This window comes from Miniopterus schreibersii (assembly GCF_964146895.1).
Source record: "Miniopterus schreibersii genome assembly, chromosome: 14".
Lineage (NCBI taxonomy): Eukaryota > Metazoa > Chordata > Mammalia > Chiroptera > Miniopteridae > Miniopterus > Miniopterus schreibersii.
In genome coordinates, this window is record NC_138114.1 from 39,056,797 (window position 1) to 39,079,389 (window position 22,593).

At 41.6% G+C, this 22,593-nt stretch overlaps 1 protein-coding gene across 2 annotated transcripts in view; it reads right to left on the minus strand.

The window, feature by feature from the left end:
• Positions 1-21,630, minus strand: part of DNMBP (dynamin binding protein) — an 87,370-nt gene extending 65,740 nt beyond the window's left edge. The window contains exon 1 of one of the 2 annotated variants that reach the window (XM_081158960.1): positions 21,437-21,630. The gene's annotated coding sequence lies outside the window, so the exon portion shown is untranslated. Of the gene's footprint in view, positions 1-14,672; positions 14,716-21,436 lie in introns of those variants that run through there. The other variant, XM_081158961.1, reaches the window with a different exon arrangement.
• Positions 21,631-22,593: the final 963 nt, after the last annotated feature.

Sequence of the window (22,593 nt, forward strand, 5' to 3'; positions counted from 1 at the left end):
CACAGATGGGCTCAAGAGAAAGCAGAGGAAATAACTGCCTTCATGGCAATGGTGTCAGGGACATCAGAGGTGTGCTTCTGATGTCCCCCCTTCTCTTGCTGGTGAATGCCTGCATTTCCACCTTTGCAGTCATTCAGAACTGGAAATAGAAAAATCCTAATTCTCCAAACCTTTGTAGAATGTAAAACTCTATAAGAAAAGAGATTTTTGTCTGTTTTGTTCACTAGTCTAGAGCAGTGCTCAGCACATACAACACTCTTCAATACTCGGTGAGCAAGTGATTTATTGAACTTTAGGAATATATATGAAACTGTTCATATAAAAATCTCTACTTCTGTTACAGCATAGTAAAAGCTAGGAAAATTCCAGGACAAGTGGAATAGGGAAACTGAGACAGATAGTTAAACAGCAGTTTGCAGCCACCTAGTAAATCCTATCGTTCCTAAACCAAGGACACTTGACAGTAAATGGTTTGCACTGCTCCCCAGCTAGAGGATAGATAGCTTAAGTCATCCTACTCAGGGAACAGATAACAGAAATCCAATTAGTGCCATTTGCCAACCCCACCCAAGGACAGACAAAATTCAGAGAATAAATCTCATTTTGGTATAATAAATCTCATTTTGGTACATCAGCATAAAGCTAATGAATATTCTATTGATCCACCCCTGACTTCCCCGCTAAACACCCTGCCTTTAAAACCCCTGAAAATGAAGGTCCCAATGCAAGTTCTCCCCCCGCCCCTGGGGAAGACACCAGTGCCATCTCCTTCTCCTCTTCAAGGGGACCCCACGAGACTTGCAACCAGGGGAGCAATGGGCAGAGGCAGCTCGTCCCTGGCCTACCTCCTGAACCTGTCTCAAAGGCCCCCTTCTCTCTCTCTGACTTCCCAGTGAGCCAAAGCAGCCTAGCCTGGGCTCTCCTGTTAACTTCTATGCACCTTCCTTGTTTCACCATTCTAAGTATGTTTTTGCTGCGACCAACCAATTCTTGCTTTCTTTTCTACTCTTTGTCTCTTGCACTGAAATCTTTCCCTCAAGAAGACGAGAACCAAGGTCTTCTTAACATCTCCCCGGTAACACTTCTACTTACCTAAAACTAAACCATCTCAGGCTACTTGGTCAAGACCCCTCTAGCTGCAGCAGGAGCTTTTGTCTCTCCTTCAATAAACTTGCTTTCACTTAAAAAAACACAAAACTAAACCATCTCTTCTCCACAAATAGTTTTACCTTCCAGCTTGCATAACAGTGTTATACAAATCTTCCAGATCAAATATTAAAATCTTAGACTTCTTTACTTCATCTCTGCAGCCCACAGACGATCCATTAATTAATGGCAACAGCTACCACTTGAGAATCTAATCATGTGCCAGGCACTGAGCCAGGAGCTCGTATCATCACAGCACTACAAGGTAAAGACCAAGGCACTAGAACCAAGCAGGGTGCATGGGTTCAAGTCCCCGTGCCACTACTCAGCAATACATTTAACTCTCTAGCAAACAGCCAAGCCAGAACCAGAACTCAGGTCTATTTGACTCCAATGCCCGAGTTCTTTTTTACTATAAACACTGCTTCTCTTAAATCTCACCGATTCTTCCTTCAGAATATTCTAGACTTCCATTGTCTTTGGCTCTTCAACATTTTATTATGAAAAGTTTCAAACAGTGAAGGTGAAAAAATTTTACACCCATCTCCTAGATTCTACCATTAATATCTTACTGCAGTCACTTCATCACTTATCATCTATCTCTATCCATCTATCAATCCATGTTATTTTTTATGCATTTCAAATATTTTTTATTTTATTTTTGATGCATTTAAAAATAAACCAGAGACATTTCCCCCCAGTACACCAGCATATCTATCTTGTTTATTACTTGTTTATAGGGTTTTCAGGAAGTACCATTTTCCTCTCCTTTTGGCCAAAGATATCATTTTTTTCTCCCCACTAATCTGTCAGTGAACCTGGTTAATCTTTGAAACTGTTGATTTTTACTCAGTTGCTTAGGAATTTACAAGGGCTTCCTATTTTCATATAGTCAATAAATATTTATCAAGCCAAATGGAGTCAAATTCCCATGCAGGCTAAAAATATGGCTCTACTGGGTAGGCTAATTGTGTGATGACCTTTAACCCAGTATTCTTTAAATATTTCTTCTCTAATCCTGTTTGGTGGCTTGACAAGAGCATTTAGACTCTCCTCTATTGTCCTAAGCAACTGGACTCCTATCCCAAAGTACTGACCCCCACAGAGGGGAAAAAAAAAACTGCAGATAACCTGACCATTGATCACTAATCTTAGAAAGAGATTCTCCGACTTATCTTAGAGAGAGAGAGGCACTTGAGGAAGGCTATAAACCATATTCTGTCTTGGAGGGGCATGAAATATATTAGTATATCAAAGACTGAGACAATCTAGCCAAGGACCCCCCCTCTTTTTTTTAATCCTCACCGGAGGATATTTTTTCCATTGTTTCTCAGAGAGAGTGGAAGGGGGGTGGAGAGAGAAAGAAACATTGATGTGAGAGAGACACATCGACTGGTTGCCTCCCACACATGCCCCAACCGGAGCCGGGGATCGAGCCTGCAACTGAGGCACATGCCCTTGGCCAGAATTGAACCTAGGACCCCTCAGTCCGTGGGCCGACACTCTAACCACTGAGCCAAACCGGCTGGGGCAAGAACCCTTTTTAATCCAGCTTTTCTAAACTTGTCTGGCAAGTACTTTTTTATAAATCAAACCTCAAATTTTTTTTTTTTAATCCTCACCCAAGGATATTTTTTCCATTGCTTTTCAGAGAATGGAAAGGAGAGAGAGAGAAACATCAATGTGGGAGAGACACATCGATTGGCTGCCTCCCACAAGCCCTAGTCTGCAGCCAAGGTATGTGCCCTTGGCCGGAATCAAACCCGAGACCCTTCAGTCAGTCTGCAGGCCAATGCTCTAACCACTGAGCCAAACCAGCTACAGCAAACTTCAAAATTTTTAACGGTATCTCACCCCACTTATTCATAAGTAGTCCTCAGTGCAGTCCTATCCAATCAAAACACTCTCTGCTGCCCTAAAGCTCTTTCTGTCCAGAGCTGATTCCTTTGTTTACATGCTATTTCTCTTATCCATGGTGGGTTCTCCTGTCTTCCCACACATTTAAATTCTTCCTCCAAATGATGCCCGCCTCTCCTGTTCTAGCCCACCTCACCTTTCACGTCTCAGCTCCTACAGCCGGGCTCTGACATCATCCTGTAGATTTGTGAGACATCAGGCTGCACGTGTAAAAGCTAAAAGTATGAGAGTGAATGCATTCATATTCAGAAATAAGATAATATTTAAAAATGTGTATCATACAACCCAAGAGTCCTCTGGTAGATGAACGCATAAACAAGATGTGTTATATCTATATAATGGGATATTATTCAGCCTTTTAAAGGAAGGACAACCTGACATATGCTACAACATGGATGAAATTTGAGGACACTATGCTAAGTCACAAAAAGACAAATACCGTATAATTTCACTAACATGAGTTATCAAGAGTAGTCAAGCTCACAGAAGCAAAGTAGAACGGTGGTCACCAGGGGTGGGGGAGGGGGAAATGGGTACCATTCCAGTTTGAGAAGATGAAAGAGTTCTGAGGATAGATGGTGGTGATGGCTGCGCAGTAATGTGAGTGTACTTAATGCCACAGAAAGGTGCCCTTAAAATGGTAAAATGGCAAATTTTATGCTATATATATCTACCACAATAAAAAGATTTTTTTTTAAGGTATGTCATAAAATGTGAGAGTGTGAAAGAAGGCCTGGGAAACTTGAGTAATTTTTAATAAGCAGCATATCTACAAGTCTGGACATACTTTGCTAAAAAATCTCCTGATATCACAAACTATAAATGTTTACCCTGATAGATACTGATATCAAACAACATAATAAATAATTTCCAATGCAGCGTTTTGAGAAAAGATCGCAACCTGGGACAGTCTGAGGACACGGAAGGATAAGCATGCGCTGTGTCTTCCACTTCCCCTCCTAGGTGTGTCCTCTGCCCTTCTCCATCCTGCTGTGCTCCAGGAGGCTGATCCACAAGAACTGCGTCCAGGCGCTCACTTGCCTCTTGCTTCCAGGTGGGTTCAGCCAATGGGTGACACCAGTAGGAGATCTGAAGGCTGAGGGCAGTGAGGTTGGGGTATTTATTTCCCTGGTTCCCTCCCTGCTGGGCCGTAAATTGGCTACACTGTTCTACTGAAGGCCACAGCTACCATCAGGAGGGCCCCACAAAGTAGCTCCTTCTCTTGAGTCAGGTAGCCACCCAGCTCCCTGCCCCTCAGTCCTGGAGTGGCTCTCCTGCTAGCCATGGGGCACAGTACAGTTCTTTGTTATTTTCCCTAAACCTGCTCACTCCACTTTAAGTAGGAGCTCCTCAAGTCACCCAATTTTGGTGTGCTTTCTACATTCTGCTGGCCCCTGATGGAGACAGGCCCAAAAGGATTTTTAAGGATTTATGAGAACTCTGCATGAAAAAAAGTGGAGGGAATAGAGAAAACTACAAAATCAGTTTCTGAACTCTATCCTTCTAAGTCCAGGTAAGAAATAAGAGCTAGAGATATAAATTTTGAAGGCTTTAAAAAAGATTTAGAAAAATATTGATGCCTGGGTTCCCCCACCCCCACCCCACCCCCTAATAAATCAGCCCCACTTTTGATGAATTGAGATATAGGACCCAGATTCTAAGTTCTTATTTTAAAATTCTGAGCAATCTATTTTACTACTAGAAAAGTAGAACACAATGTGTGAGAGCTATGAAAATTTACTATATTCTTTCAAAAAGCAAGAATGACACCTTCTACATTCTCCATAATATTGCCCAATTCATAGCATAAGTCTAAATTCTAAGACTTCCAGAAGAAAATTCTGAAGGGGTTTCCTTAACTGAAGGATGCCAGACTGCGGTTTCTCCGTTCTTGTTTGCTCCTACGGAGGGGGGTGCTGGAGCAGCGCAGCGCATCTCTGCCCACTTGAGAAGGGTAGGAGCAGGGGGTGATCTGTGTGGGGACTCAGCAGTATTGGTTCCTTCAGAGGAATACACTTTCATGAGCATCTGGAAATTTCCATATGCCTTGGAACTAAAATCTCCAGAAAACATTATCTTTTGGGAATGAGAATCCATTTTTAAAATTTCAAGTCCCAGCAATGAGAATATTAAACCTCAAAAGCGCCTGGCCGGGCATGGCTCAGCGGTTGAGCATCAACCTAGGATCCAGGAGATCGCAGTTTGATTCCCGGTCAGGGCACATGCCCCGGGTACGGGCTTGATCCCCAGTCAGGGGCGTGCAGGAGGCAGCCGACCAATGACTCTCATCATTGATGTTTCTATCTCTCTCCCTCTCCCTTCCTCTCTCTGAAATCAATAAAGATATATTTTTTAAAAACACACACAAAGAAAAAAACCCTCAAAAGCAACAGCATAGCTTTCTTACTCTTGACAACAGAGGGCTAAAAAGAACAGTCTTTCCTTTGTGTAAAAAGATAAGAGGTGTCAGGAAATGAAGTCTAAATCTGTTTCAGGGAGGAAATGAGAAAGGCTAGGAAAACAGCCCTTCCTTCTCTGGCTTATGTCACTGGAGTTCATTTTGGACAGAAAGTCAGCAGTCACTGAGGGGATTACTCAGAGAACTAGCAACGGGTGAGAGGAAAAGTGGAACCCATCCTGATCGCGCCCCCTCACCCCGTGAGGCTGGGGAGCGTGGCCTGGCCCGTGTCCCCTCCTTCAGCCTCTTCTGCCTACCCATGCTCTCCTGGTGACCGCAGCACTGACTCACACACGTACTTTCGTTAAGCAGGCCATGGAATGCAGGACTGTAGAAAAAATGAAAAGCCTGTTCTGACTTAGGTGGGATGATCAGAGAAACGCCAGAAAAAAAGGAAAGGAATCTGCTATCATAAACTGTCTTACAATTTATATTAGATTTTTGCTTCTTTCAAACATCCCGAGTTGGAAGGCAATAACTTCAGCAGATAGAACAAGATATACATCAGATTTTCTGCCAATTATGGAAGGGCTGGCCCTTCAGTCCTTTTCAAAATTTAAACTGAACAACTCTTATCTAAAACACCCAAATACATATATATTTAAATTAAGGAAGTTTCAGGATCAACCATTATGGTATAGCTGTTTTAACCAACTTCAGGATTCCACCCTCACCTCCCACGCACACATTAAGCTGATGTTTTTAAGCTACTTTTTAAAATTTTGCTTGTAAATCTCTCCATCAATTTTCTCTTTTTAACAAAACTGCACTGGTGGAGGAAGGTCCCAAGACCTATCAAATTTGAGGAAATTTACATTAAAGAAACATTTTCAAATGGGCTGACTTAAGAGTTACTTAAGTACCCTCTCAGATTCACATTTGTTATACATGAATCTCAATTCTAGGAGGAAATTTAAGAATCACTGACTCATAAGTAAATACACTGGACATGTCTGAGCAAAGTAGCTTAGTGACACATTAAAATTAACACCTCCCCTCTGCTGCGTATGTAATAAATGCCCAGATAATACATACGATAGCAGCTGCAGAAGTGCAGATTAAGGTAAAACTCTAAAATGAAACTTTCGGGTGAGGCTGCATATAGCAAGGAGCACAACAAGCACGTGAAAACACGCAGTGTTTAGGACAGTTTCCAGGGAAGGCCAAGAACACTTACTAACCCAGTGTTCCCAGCCATGAGGATAAGTGTTACAGAGATCTGCGAGATAGGCATCTTGTTTCTTTTCCTTGTCCGTCTAAAGTACAAACTAGTTTTTCTGCTAAAGAAAAAGATTTAGAAAGACATAAGGAGTTTCTCTACCCTTTGGCCTATCTTACATTATTAAAGTATTCTTGGTATTTTAGAAGGCTTAGTCAGGAAAGGAATTAAAAAAACAACAACTAAAGATTTGGAGGAAGAAAAATAGGGAAGGGGAAAAAAGAGAAAAATAGGGGGGAAAATAACTCTCCATCCTCAGAGTGGGTGATTTAGATCATTCTAAGGAGCACAAACATCCAAGCACCATGGAAAACAGGGACCAGTAGCTTTAAACAAACAAATGACAAAAACTAAAACTTGTCATTTACAGAAACTAGAAAAGAAGCATTATTTTTATTTCCTCATTCAACTTTAGGTTTAATTTGTTCTCCTTTTTCTCATTCCTGTGGATATTTATATAACAGATTTTAAACCCTTCTTCTTTTCTAATATACACATGTAAATTTATGAATTTCCCTCTAAACACTGTTTTAGCTGGATCCTACAGATTCTAATGTAGTACTTTCTCTTCCATATAAAAATATCTGCTAAGTTCCCATATGATTTCTTAATTTAACTCTGGGTTATTTAGAAATGTGTTGTTTACTATGCAAATATTCCAAATATCCAGAGATCTTTCTGTTATTAATTTCCAGTTTAATTCTGCTATGGTCAGAAAACATACCTTGTATTATTTTAAACATAGTGCGATGTTTTATGCTCTTAGTAAGTGCTCTATGTGCACTTGAAAAGAATGTATATTGCCCTAGCTGGTTTGGCTCAGTGTTTAGAGTTTGGTCCTCAAACTGAAGGATACTGGGTTTGATTGCCAGTCAAGGGCACATACCTCAGTTTCGGGTTCACTCCCCACCCCCGGTTGGGGCGAGTGCGGGAAGCAACCAGTCAATGTCTCTCTCACATTGACTAGAAAAGTCAATGTGTTTCTCTCTCTCTCTCTTTCTCCCCCTTCCCTCCCTCTCTTCCATTTTCTCTGAAAAGCAATGGAAAAAAATATCCTCAGGTGAGGATTAACAATAAATAAATAAACAAATGAAATAATCCAAGAATCAGTGAATCACCATAATTCACAATATTCCCCCAATCTTCTAACATCCCTGACATGCCCTGACAATTTTTATTCATTCATATACAAATGTCCATTCACATTCATGTTGATGAGAGCTTCAGCTACTTCTTGTGCTTGTAATATACACTCTGTAGATCAAATTGCTAGTCAAAATTTTCACCTTCTTGTAATATAATTATGTATCCATACCCTTTGCTGTATAATTATGTAGTGTCTCCCACTGTGGGCAGAGTGAACTTCCCTGAAACATTTTTGGACTTGGCCATGTGACTTAAGAAATGAAGTGTTAGTGCAGATGACATGAGCAGAAGCTTTAAACTACCATTTATGGTTTAGCGTGTCCCCTTGTGTTCCTATAACCCACCATAAGAAGAGCATGCCTTGGGAAGTCACTGCCCCTTCAGCCCTGGGCCCCCAGAATGAAGACAAGGGGAAAAAGACTTGAATCTGAATGGAAGCCTATAAAATTCTGCCCGGCCTAGACTAGATCAACCAATCTGCAGCCACTCTTTTTTTTTTCTTTAAATCCTCATCTGAGGATATTTTTTCCATCGCTTTTCAGAGTGGAAGGGAGAAAGAGAGATAGAGAGAAACATTGATGTGAGAGAGACACATCAATTGGTTGCCTCTTATACTCGCCCCAACCAGGGCGCAGATCAAGCCTGCAACCAAGGTTTGTGCCCTTGACCAGAATTGAACCTGAGACCCTTTAGTCCACTGAGCCAAACCACCTAGGACATGCAGCCAGTCTTCATCTTCAGACCTATAAAAATGAAAGCAAATGGTTACTGTGATAAGCTATAGAGATTCTGTAGTTCTTCACTGTGCAGCCAAAAAAAAAAAAAAAAAAAGAAGACAACTATAGGTGTTGGCTGTTTTGACTGGAATAGCTGAACACCTCACCCTTCCATGGAACACACATAAGTCACTCTGGCTGGTGTGGCTCAGTTGGTTGGGCACCAAAAGGCTGCTGTTCGATTCCTGGTAGGGGGCATATAGGAGGCAGCAGACTGATGTTCTACTCTCACACTGATGTTTCTCTCTCTCCCTTCCTATCTCTCTAAAAATCAATTAAAAACTTTTAAAAAAAATACACATAAGTCATCTTCTGGATAAATATTTGCAGCATGAACAATTTAACACACTGAACTACTTGAAGTTATAAATCAAAATATATATTCACATTCCCAGTGATCACGCTACTCTTTCGCACAGAGCTGTACAGGGTCTCATAAGCCTAACTGCCAGGTTAAGAAGGTTGGGCTTTGATTTTTAGGCATTTGGAAGCACCCGAAATGTTTGAGTAGGAAAGTATAATGCTTAGAATTAGAACTGGCTGTAAGTGACTAAGCACCCCAAATAAAATGGAAAAGAGGAAAGTGTGTTTAGGTATATGTATACACACATAATTTTTTTTCAGATGAAGATAAAGGTAGTCTAAAAAAATATCATTCTGATTGTTTCTCTTCATATCAAATTTTAAAAACAGGTTTCTTGAGTTATAATTCACATACTACACAATTCATTTAAAGTGTACAACTGATAGGGTTTCAGTATGTTCCCAACCTTAAGCACTACCAATTTTAGAATATTTTCATCATCTTGAAAAGAAATTCCATTTCCATTAGCAGTCACTTCCCATTTCCTCCAATAGCCCCCCACCCACCTCCAGGCCCACTAATCTACTTTCTGTCTCAATATATTTGCTTTTTCTGGACATTTCAATAAATGAAATCATACACTATGTGGGTCTTTTGTGACTGGCTCCTTTCACTTGGCATAATGTTTTCAAAGTCCTCATATCATTCTGAACTATGAATATGATCAGCTTAAAACATATGTAATAATTAAGAGCACACACTACAAAGCTAGACTGCTTGGATTTATAGGCTAGCTCCATCCATTATTAGAATTAAATGATTCAAGGCAATCTACTTATCTGTGCCTTCATTTCCCCATCTGTAAAACAGGTTTAATAACAGAGCCTGCCTCAGAGGGTTATAGTGAAATTTAAATGAGTAAATATATGTAAAGCACTTAGGATAGTACCTTACACATAGTAAACTACACACGGGTGTTGTTATTGTTATCTGCGTTAAAGAGAGGGGGATTGTGGACAGGTAGTCTCAAAATATTCTTCATAGCTTTGGGGTGTGTTTTGGTATATAACAGGTTTGAAAATGAGCGGCTCAGGAGGAGGAGATGGGGAATGACTACTAATGAGTATGGGTTTCCTTTTGGGGCAATGCAAATGTTCTAGAATTAGGCAGCGGTGATGGCTGCACAACTCTGTGAATATGCTAAAAAAAACCCACTCAATCATATACTTTAAAAGGGTAAATTTTATATTATGTGAATTATATAAATTTTTTAAAAATGAGCATCTCTATTTCAGACATTGCCATACTTAAAGCAAAACAGTGAAGGCATACATGAATAGTCTGTCTGCCTTGAAAAAAAGCTAGAAATCTAAATAGCTTACCTGTTCTACTCCTCCCCGTGAGGTTTTCCTGCGCTTCATGTTTTGAAAACGTTCAACACTTGTGTTTTATATCTGCTATGAGCTGGGAATAGGGAGTAGAAAATCGTGTTTGATTGCAAGGACTTTCACTGAGCAGGTACACATAAAAGGGCAAATTTAAACAGAGAAATCCTATTTGCTATTAAAATGTATTAAGTAATAACTATATTTATAACAGTTAAGAGCTCAGACTCCAAAGTCAGAGAGAATTAGGTGCAGTTCCTGCCTCTGCCTTTTCTCAAGCTACGTGAAGTAACCTTGGGCAAGTTACTTAAACCCGTCTGACCCTTAGTTTCCTCACCTGTAAACTGAAGAAAGTAACGGTAATTCACTTCATAAAGTAAATTATGAGGGTTAAATTTGATAACGTCAGTGAAACATTTAATACAGTTCCCGGCAAACAGTAAGCACTCAGTAAATGTTGGTTATGAGAAAGGTCTGACGACGATGGAGGAGGAGAGGGAGGAGGCGGGTACAGAGGACCGTCATCCTCACCCAGACAGACTGTAACAGAAATAATACAGGCGGGGCAGCAGCTCCCGGGTGGGGCTAACTGCTCAAAACTGCTATTGTCTTCTTGAGAGGAAGGAGGAGTAATGTAATTCTGTGGTTACTGGACACAAGGACAAAGCAATTGACAGCCCCCTCTACTCAAAGCTCTAATGAGCTGTGCATTCACAACAGACCCACAAGAATTTGGCAGCAGTTTACAAACGAGATCCCTGTATATGGGTCCAAGAAAACCTTTGCCAAATGCCTTCCAGGGATAGAAGAGGGATATGAAATTGATCTACTCTTCTAAAAAAAATTTTCCCGTACCTCTAGGAAAACCATTGGCACTACTGCTAAAACCTTCAAATGCATCGGTCTTTTAAAAATTGTTCTTTGGGGCTTGAAACTTACAATTTGAGATTGCCAGTGTTCTACTTGAGACTAGCCCTCTTTTCTTTGGAACTACTGTGATAGCTTCCTAAATGGTTACCTACCAGTCTCATCTCCCTCTGTTCCACACTGCAACCAGGATTCTCTTTTTAAATCTCATAATTCTCTACTGCTTGAAATTCCACAGGGCTTCCCATCCATCACCTGTAGGAAACTACAACTAAAACTCTCCTGCAGTTGCTCATCATGACCTGGTCCTTGCCTCATTCTTGAACACTCTCCACCAACCATACACCCTAAAATCTACCCTCACCAAAATACGGGCAGTTCTCTGCAAGGCACAGCTTTACAATACAACACAATTACATCTAGAGGCTGCTTTTCAAACACAGTATCTCGTGTGTGCTGTTGCTACCTGTGATTGGGTGTGAACATGAAGTGCCTATTTTTATTGTTAATTGATGACTGCAAGGAAGGATAAGCAATATACCAGCAAATCACCTCTGGTTAATACTTTTATTGTGAATAATAATTATATTTTAATTTTTAAGCATTCAGTGTCACAGAAGGGAATACTGACCAAGCCTGACTCCTACTGTGGAATATAAGAATGGACATACTGGCAAAACTTAACACAATTTTCATTAACTTACTGTCATCAATGCCTTTAATTAAAGCAAATGTCTTACTTAAAATAACCAATTAGCCTCATAATAAAAGTAGAAGTACAGTTATAAGAAATGTATTAAATGTCTTTCTCATTAGATTTTTAGCCTTGCTTTATTAATAAGCATTTGGTTTTAAAACCAGATGAAAAGACTGACATTGAGATACTTTATTCTTACAACCTTCAAATCACTAAATAAGTAAATCCAAACATAGGTTCACACTTCAACAATTTTTATTCTTTTTACTTTAATATTGGCTCACTACCCTACAGAGCTATCATATTTGACTAGCAGCTCAAGGCAGCGAGACTAAAATATAAAAAAGAAACTGGTTCTTTTCATGTCTACAGTGGTCCAAATTATAATGACTGAACATCTATATAGTGGCAGGAAAAAGAACAGGTAATAAAATCCATGGGTTTGAAAAACATATGTATTAGTATTATGCTCCAAGTCCAGCTAACTGCTCAATTATACAGGACCCCAACAAGTGCTCACAAAAGCCTGGTTTTAACGTAAACTCATCTCCTCTTACCTGACCCTCCAGGGATTCTGTTTCCTGATAAGCAGATCTAAACTGTAAGACAATAATATCCCAAGGAGGTTCTGGCCCTGAGCCCTGCAATCCTTAAAGCAACAAACGCTGTCTAAAAGAAGAAAACCAGACTACTCACATACTTCTCAACTCTCTGCCCTAACACAAGGGAACATGAAAATGCCTTGCCAAATAAAAGTTATAAAATACCCTTGCAGGCAAAATGTTTTGAGATAGAGATGGTCTGCTGTTGATAATGTCATTCCCTGATACCTGGGACATTTTGGAAGATTTCTCAGAAGTGACCTCTGAGCCACACCAAGCAAGGTGGGTTAGTACATCCTTTCTATTTATGGAAGCTGAATACCTTGGAACCTCCTATAGTGATCCCCAGATGAAAACGTGAGTTAACTCACCACATGCCAATAAAGTTTTATCAAAGGCCATTTAAAAAAATTCCAGAATGTGGCAAACAAAAGTCCAGTTTCTTCAACAAATAAACTATAATCAAAACATTAAGATTAAATAGGAAAGGGGACTTATCAATTAAAAGCCATTTAAGAAACACATTAACAAAATGCAATGTGTGAACGTTTCTTGGATCTCGATTCAAATAAATCAAGTTTAAAAATGTTGAGACAAATGGGGAAATTTTGAATATCAGCTAAATTCTTGATTATATTAAGGAATTACTGCACCTTTTCTTAGGTGACAATCATGGTATTATTGTCATATGTAAATAAAAGGAAATCTTTTAATTTTTTTTTCTAAGTTATTAGAACCAGAGGGTCTACAAAAGGGGGAAAGGAGGTGGAAGGCAGAAACCAACTCAGCTTTATATATCTTAAATTGAGTGCTGGATGTGTGGATATTTGTATTATTATTTTAAATTTTTATTGATTTAGAGAGGGGAAGGGAGAGATAGAAACATCGGTGAGAGAGAAATGTCAACTGGCTGCCTCCTGCATGCCACCAACCAGGGATTGAGCCCACAACCTGGGCATATACCCTGAACTGAATTGAACTGGTGACCTCTTGGTGCATGGGTTGACGCTCAGCCACTGAGCCACACTCGCCAGGCTGTCTTATTATTTTTTATTCATTTTTAAAAAAATATATCTTTATTGATTTCAGAGAGAGGAAGGGAGAGGGGGAGAGAGAGGTGGAAACAGTGATGAGAGTCACTGACCGGCTGCCTCCTGCACGCCCCCTACTGGGGATCGAACCCTCAACCCAGGCATGTGCCCTGACCGGGAATCGAACGGCGATCTCCTGGATCATAAGTCAATGTTCAACCGCTGAGCCACGCAGGCCCGGCTTTTATTCATTTTTTAATGAAACCCAGTAAAATAGAAAGAAGAAATACGCATAATTATAATTTATGATGTACTTATTGCTATAATTATTGTTGTAGGAAAGAAAAAGAGATCTGTCTGAGTAGAGTAAAAAGTGGGGACAGGGAAGTAAATTAATATATATGGTAGATTTGGATCAGCTTTGAGGGCCAGGCAGCAAAGTTTAAGATTTGTTGGGGGAAGTGGTGGGTAACAAGTGTTCAGCCACAGAGTAAGAAATGAAAGCAGTTGGATACTGGTCTATACAGGACAGCACTGTGGTGTATTTGTGGCAACCTTAATTTTTTTAGCACCCTATACAGTGCTATTAATATGATTTGAGGCCTTGCTTTATAATAAAGTGACCAAGCACACAGCATGACTGTTTATCATGACAACCCTGAACCAGATCCAGAAAGGGCAGAAAAGCCAAAAGGTTTCTGCATTGCCGGGAATGGGAGGAAAGAATAAACTGGAAAGGGGAGGACATGGGGCACGAGGCTAGGGAGTTCAGCACAACTCGGCACATCCATTGCAACTTTTTCTGCTGATGGGGCACATCGTTTATCCTAAGAGAATCACCTCACAAAAACAACGCCAGTGCGTGCTGGGCCCAGAACCCATGGCCAGAACGTCAGCACTGATCATTCCCCCAGCCCCTACTCCCACCATGTGCTTGTCAGCAACACAGACACTCACACACAGCTTTCAGAAGCCACAGACTGAGCGGCTAAAACAGATGTAGAGAAATTAGCCCCGTGGCTGGGTTGACAGTTCCACTTACAAGGTCAATGTGGAAATGAGGGTTCCGCTAGGTTACTGAACCCATGTATTTCAAGGAGGCTATGAGAACTTTCTTTCCTCACCTCTCCCTTAGATTTCCCTTGTCTGTCTCACAGTGCTGCCTCTTTAAGGATTGATTTGTTTCATGGATCCATTTGCGGAGGGCACACTATGTTCCAGGCACAGCTCACTGTGCTTAAGATCCATCAGGGAACAAAACAAAGATTCCTGCCCTTGAAGAACTTTTTCCTTGAGGTGTGGGACAGACGAGTGTGTTTTAGAAATTGACAGGTTTTCCTGCAAAATGAACAGAACAGAACAAGGTGAAGGGGGGGACTGAGGAGGGGAGGGCAGTCCAACATTGAATCTACCAGCTGATGGGAATGTTAACTTTAGAATTCCGCCACTGTCCTCTACTTACAAGCCAACCATAGAGAGATACTTGAGAGATGGCCAAAAGAGATGGCCATGAGAAGCAATTGCTCAACACCCTAACAGTTATGACTGCTGAAGAACTACCTGCTGAACTACTCAATATTTCGTGAGATATTCTTAGGTTAGATGTATACCCAGAGTAGAGACTGATCCACAGAGTAAGAAAACTATAATCCTGCATATCTTATATTTAAATCATGCTGACGACTACAGTTAAGATGCTGACTATGGCTCTCTCTCCATTCTTGACACCAGCTATTTAATTCTGACTCTTAACAGCAAGAGGAAAAAGCTGATCTACTGGTGAAATAAACTTATATTGGAATCATGAGATGTTTACCATAAATTTATATATGTAGGGCTCAGGAATACTGAAGACTTATTAATCTTCTTTTGCTTGAAACCTAACCTTTGCATAGGCTTAGGATTTTGGCATGCAGCCTCTGAGACATGATTCAAAATAGCAACAAAGCTATGAAGTATTGAGAAATTAATTTAACCAAGAATAGCCTCTTAGACCTTTACGGAGAAAACTTTAAAGTTCTAATAAAGAACTTAAAAATGAGCTGATGATGTATTTAGGGATAAAGGAGCATGATGTCTGCAACTAACTCAAATGGGTCAAGAAAAAAATATACACAGAAATGTAGAGAGGGAACGCTAAAGCAAACATGGCAAGACGCTAACCCTGGTGAATCCAGGTGAGGAATATACAGAAGCTCTTTGTACTAATCTTAGAACCCTTCTGTTAGTTTTTAATCTTTTCCAAATAAAACAAAAATTATTTTAAAAAGTTGAGCTGAAATAAATGGAGAAACACATTACATACTCTTGGAAGAAATGAGTTAATATCAAAAAGATGTCAAGCTGCTCCCAAATAATTTATAAATTCAATGTAATGCCAATAAAAATTGTTCAAAAAATATAATTTTGGAACAACTTGATAAACTTATTCCAAATTTTATATGGAAAAATCATTACGTGAAAAAAATCATTTGTTCCAGTATAGCTAAGTAAAAGTAAAAATGAAGACCTGAGATAGGACACTTGCTGTGCTAGTCATGAGGACATATTACAAAATCACTGTGATAAAAACAGAACAATAAAAAAATGGAGCAAGAACTGACAGATTAATGGAACAGAACAGAGCCTTGGAGACGGAGCAGTGAATCCATGGACACCGTATATGAGAAAGAGGGTACCACCATTCAATGGAGGAAAGCATGGATTTTTTGGAGATGCTACTGGAAAAAATGGTTCATTAAATAGAGAATAACAGAGCTGATCACTACCTAACACCACATGCAATGTTGGCTCTAGATGAATTAAACATATAGCTGTGACCTAAGGGTTGGGAGGGGCTTCTTAAACAAAAGTCGACAAGCAGAAAACAGTCAAAGAATTGATTTATTTGGTTACATCAAAATTAAGAATTTTTCTTGATCAAAGGATAACAAAAACAAAATTAATAGATGACCAATGAAAAGATATCTGCAAAGTCTAAATGTGACAGAGTGATTATCTATATTACAAAATTATTTCTACAAGTCAATGGCAACAACAGATAGCAACTCCAATAGAAAATGGGCAAAGATATAAATAGGAAGCTATATGTATAAGAGATGTTTAAAATCATTAGTAATCAAAGAAATACAACTTAAAAGGATAAGATATCACTTTGCACCTATGAGATTAGAAAAGATGAAGAGCTGGATAAAGCTGACTGTTGGTGGGAACCCTCGAACACTTCTGGCAGGAGGGAGACTGGTGCAACCTTTGTGGAGAGGAATCTGGCACTATTTACTCAAATTCTGTACATGCAAGCCTATAATCAAGCAATTCCCTTCTAAGTATATATCGTACAGATAAATTATACAGCTTTATAAGGATGCTCATTGCAGCAACATTATGGTGTTAGAGAGCAGGGACAACCTGAGTATCCATCACAAGGAGAGCAGATAAAATGATTGTGTGCACACAGCATGGAGTATAATGCAGTATTCAGAAACAAAGAATTAGATGTACATATAGAAACAGATGGATCTTAAAAACAGTTCTTAGAAAAAAAGCAAAATAAAATATAGCATTATAAAGTAAAATAGGTTCACACATAGAAAACAAACATCTCTACTTTGCAAGATACTATACAGACACAAAGAAACACACTAAATCCATTAGAATGAGTACCTATGAGGCATAAGGGGAAGAGGAATGGGATAAGGGAATTAAAAACAAAAGAAATCTTTTGGACTCCTTGCATGTTAAAAAAGAATCCAAATGACCTATGATAAATAGAAAATTAGAATTGTTTCCTTCCCCAAAGTTTCCAACTTTCCTAACAACAAAAGCTACTCTGGTTGCCAGCTCTGTTGATGAGTAACAGCTTTTCACCCTTTTTCAAGCAGGAAGGGAAAACTCAGGGATCAGCAGAGTACAAAAGGGATCAGAAGAGAATATTCACGAAAAAGTGTTTTTGTTCTCATGACCTGACAACATGACTGAAAAGACCTGATTGCCTCTGGGTTTACAGTGATTCATCTAAAGGTGTGTCAGCAGCATCAAGTTTTCAGGTCATGTGAAGCTCTCTTTACATTTAGAACCTCTTCACAGACAATCCTCTGGCCTCCCCATGGAAATATTCCATACTACTTAGAATCATACAATTCTGGAGTATGGTTTAGGGTCACATAGCTAGCATGAAAGGGAAGTCCTTTGACTCACTTCTGTCTATTCTTGCCCAGCATCTCGGGTGATCCTGTTAAAACTTAAGTCATCATGAGCTCCTCTGTTCAAAACCTTCTAATGGCTTGCTTCCCCCTCACTTAGAGGAAAGGCCAAAGTCCTCACAATGGCCTACAATGACGTGCCCCTTCCCACTCCCACCGCCTCTCATCTGCCACTCACCCCTCGCCCACATTGGCACTGCCTGGCCACCATGACCTCACCATCCCTCACACATGCTAAACATGCTCCTGCATTAGAGCTTGGAACTTGCTCATCCCTTTGCCCCTTGCTTGCCCCCTCATTACTTTCAAGTTATAGATCAAAAGTGATCTTAGTAGAGGCCTTCTCTGACCTCTTTGTATAAAAAGTAACCCCACCCCATACATATACACACACACACACACTTTCCCACTTACACCTCTTTAAAGCTCTCTGTAACACTAACGATTATGTGGCCGTCTCTCTGTTCACATAGTTATTTACAGTCTGCCTCCACTCCACAGAAGGCCCATTGCATGAGGGCAGGGCTTTGTCTGTTTCTTTCACAGCTCTGTCCCTAGCACCTAGAATACTGCTTGGCACATACAGGTGCTCAGTGAATATCTGGTGAATGAAAGAACAAGCCAGGAGCAAAACCCATGCTTTCAAATTTCAGACTCCTAGCACAATGCCCCGTTTGCTCCTCTGTGCTACCCTGGTTCTTGATGGTCATATCTTTCATGTTAGAAAACCCTACAGCCCTGGCCAGTGTGGCTCAGTTAACTGGCCATTGTCCTGTGCACCTAGAGGTTGCTGGTTCGATTTCTGGTCAGGTAACACGCCTGTGTTGTGGGCTCCATGCCCAGGGGTGTGTGTGGGGCACGCAGGAGGCAGCAGATCGATGTTTCTCTCTCTCTTCCTCTCCCTTCCTCTCTCTCTGAGAATCAATGAAAAAAGGAAAATGAAAACCCTACAAATCTAAAAATGAAATAATATATTTTTACTACTCTATTCTATTTTACCTCCTATGGCTGACTTTTATAGTATCCGAGGATAAAGCATCCAACCAAAAGTTAAGACTGGTTTGTTGACCGGCTCTTTCATTATAGAGCTGTTCTATGATCTGATTTTTATGGCTGCACCTTTAGACATTTTTGCCTTTCCAGGTGAGAGACTGGTGTCTCAAAATTAACTCCTGACCAACAAGATTAAGTTATCCAATCTTGAAAATTAGTCTGTTCAGATGTTTTCCTGAGCTAAGTACAATAAAGAAACTATTTAATATTAATTGATGTGAAACTTTTTGTAAGTATTCTGAATGAATTTTAAGGATGCTTTAGCTGAAGAACAAGCACACTTGAAAATTTCAGAGCAGATAATCTTATAATAATGCTATGTTGTAGGTAATACATTAACTGACTTCAGGAAATAACAGAATAATAAAGGTAAAAAACAATTCAAGCCTTATACTTGGCAATAGGTATGCAAGCCTCCATTTGCATTCTACTTTGTTTATCATTTTTTTTAAAAAGTCTCCATATAAATTTAACACTGAAGTATCTGTAATTTGAAAAATCACTTTTCAATTATTTTAGCCCAACACTGATAAAATGACTGGGAGGGTTGAGAATAATAATGAATTTAAAGATTCACTATGCATCCTGCAGAAAGGATTTCCCTGAGGCAGAGATAAATGACTATTATTGGCCCTGAAGGCTTTCTAGAGTGTAGTCTCTAGGCACAGGGAAGATAAAAATCTAAACACTGTCTATCTGACCTTCAGAACCAGAGCCTCATGGGTCTTGCACTATGTTCTAAAAATAACTAATCATCCTTAGTTTTTAGGAGATCTCTAATGGTGACTCAAGAATTATGACATCTTTGAGTTGAGAAAAAGTAATGTAAGTTCAATCAGCGCTTGAAGGAGGCTATGAATATTGCCATGTGGGTGAAAGGAATGTGACAAGGCTCTCTGCAGGTAAGAGCAGTGCTCAGAAGAAAGGAGCCAGAAAAGAAGAACAGGAGGCGGGGGAAGGTTCTGCTTTGGGCCTGCAAGACAAAATAAATAATGTGCACATATTTGGACAGATTGTCTATAAAGATTATTATTATATCTTAGCTGAAAACACACACAATATAAACACTGTTGAAAAGACATTTTATCACATTTTCTGAGGCACGATGTTCTCGTGTTATTGCAGAAGATATCTCACTGCAAAGGCCCCATTCCCAGGTCCGATTTTAGCTGTTCTCTATCATACACAAAGCACTCCATTCCAGCCTCTGAATTTTAGTGAATTTAACACTGAAGGATCTGTAACTTGAAAAATCACTTTCCACTTATGTTAGCCCAACACTTATAAAGTAACTGGGAGGGTTGAGAATAATAATGAATTTGAAGATTCGCTATGCATCATGCAGAATTCTTTTAAATCTGTTTTCTTAAAACTTCTTGTTGTCACAACGAGTGACATATGTTTCAAATTAACATGTAAAATCGGGGAACTTTAGAGATGGAAGGGGGCCTCAGTGATCCTTTAATTCAATAATTTAGAGAAAAATGGGTACTAGGGGATAAACTAACTTGCTCACCACATGGAGTCTATTCATGTGGAAAGTGATAAACACAGCACTAACTGTGAAACCAGGCCTGCATGCTGACAGGTACTTCAGCACTGCAGAACACAACTACAGGTTAATCAGTCCCACTCTCCCCCTGTAACTCAGCTACACAAACAGTTGAAGCGAAAGTAGGCTCAAACCTAAATATTAGTGCTACCAATGGCTTGCCATATACCACAAGATCACTCTTATGAAAAGAAAGTTTCAATACACAGTGCTCTTATTACTGTAAACACACCTAAAAGCAAGTTACCAATATTACAGATTAACACTGTCAATGTCTTTCATTATTGTATAAATGAGACAGACAAGGATTACGAGACTGCTTTTAAAGTGGATGGGTTTCTCTTGCATTTAAAATTCAACTCTATACCCCCAAGCATCCTCCACAGCGCCTAATTTGCAGCAGACCTGACCTGTTTGCAACCCCAGTATCCCTTCATTCAACTGACAGCATCGTCACCCTTTTTTCAGGGTTGTGTGCTTTGAGAAACTGATGCCTGGTGGACATCAGTCCCTGTGACAGGAATGCAGGTGTCTACGGGTAACTGCAAAACGGCCCCGTAATCAAACTAGCATCTCTAGCCCAACAGGTCTTACTCTTGCTCTGGAAATCATCCCTCCCAGCCTCCCTGACCCAGATTCATTAACTCCCGTGTCGCCTGGATGGGACTCGGAGCTTGCCAGAAGAAAGTCTCCATCTGTAAAATAAGGAGGCTGGGCGAAGCTGAATTCTTTTCCAGCTCTCCAATTCCGCCTCATCGCCGGGCGGCCGGGCGCTGCAGTGAGAAGAGCCCCGGCTAGCCTGACGCCGCGCGGAAAGCCCACGGCCGCATCCCGCAGGCTGCGGGCACCAAGCCCCTCCGGCTCCCCGGGACCTCGCGGGACCCGACCTGGCCGCGGACCTGCGGACGCCGAGGAGGGCCCGGCGCCCCACCGCCCTCCGGGCGCTCTCGGCCGCAGCGGGGAAGGGGCGGCGCAGGCCGGGCCCCGGGGCGCGGCACGTCCCTCAGCGCGCGGGGCCCCTCCGCCCGCGGGCCCCGGACGACGATCCGCGCTTCCCGCCCGGCCCCGCCCTGCCCCTGACCTGCTCTCCGCCGCCCGGCGGTCCCTCGGCGCAGCGGCGCGGCCGGCGATCGCGGCCGCCCGTCCGGGGCCGCTGTCACCTCCGCCCCGGCGAGATGCGGGCGGGTCAATCCAATGTGACTCAGAGCGGCCGCCCGCCCCCAGCCCCGGCTTCCGCCTCGTGGGGCCGCGGGCAACACGCTTCGCTCGGGCGCCCGGCCCCGCCCCCGGTGACGTCAGGGGGCGGTGCTCCCCGGGCCTCCACCCCGGGAACGCGGACCCGGGCGCCTCTGCTCGCCGGGCGCCAGTCCCGCGCGCCGCTCCGGCTGATGACAAGGCCCTCGCCCCCCTTGAGCTCCCTCGCCCCACACCCTCCTCTGACCCAGAAACAAGGCGAGATTCCGCGCGGACAAGGCCAGCTCCGTTCCCGGCCGCGGAGCGTCCCCCTGCCCCGGGCGGCTTCCTTTACCGCCGCGCGCAACGCTTGGCTTTCGCTCCTGGCTGTCCCATTTTTTCCCGAGGAAAGCCCCTCAGGACATCGTGGAGAATGGAAACGCCAGGAATAACAACGCAGGAACTGGCGGGTTCCCCTGGGCATTAAATGGCCACAGAGCCACGCTCGCTGGAATTTCTGTGCCCTAAGTTTCCGACATTGCACGGGGAGCCTTAGGAACGCAAGAAGCCTGTCGCTGCGCGTGCAGAGCTCACAGGGGCCTGTTTCTAAAATGGCACTGGGATCTCTCTCCTCCTCTCCCTTGCTTTAAAAAACTTGTGATAAAATATACATACCATAAAACTTATCATTTAAACATGTTAAGTGTATGGTTCTGTGGCATTAAGTACGTTCACATCATTGCCCAGCCATCAGCACCATGCATCTCCAGAAGCTTCCCCTCTTCCCAAACGGAAGCGGTCTTCGTTAAACACTAAGTCCCCGTTCCTCTCTCCCGGTTCCTGGCAGCCACCATTCTACTCTACTTGCTGTCAGGGACCTCAGAGAAGTGGAATCACACAGTATTTGTCTTTTTGTGCCTGGCTTATTTCACTTGGCATAATGTCCTCAAGGTTCATCCACGTTGTAGCATGTGTCAGAATGTCCATTCTTTTAAAGCTGGAATCATATTCCATTATGTATATATGTATGTATATATGTGTGTGTGTATATATGTGTGTATATAT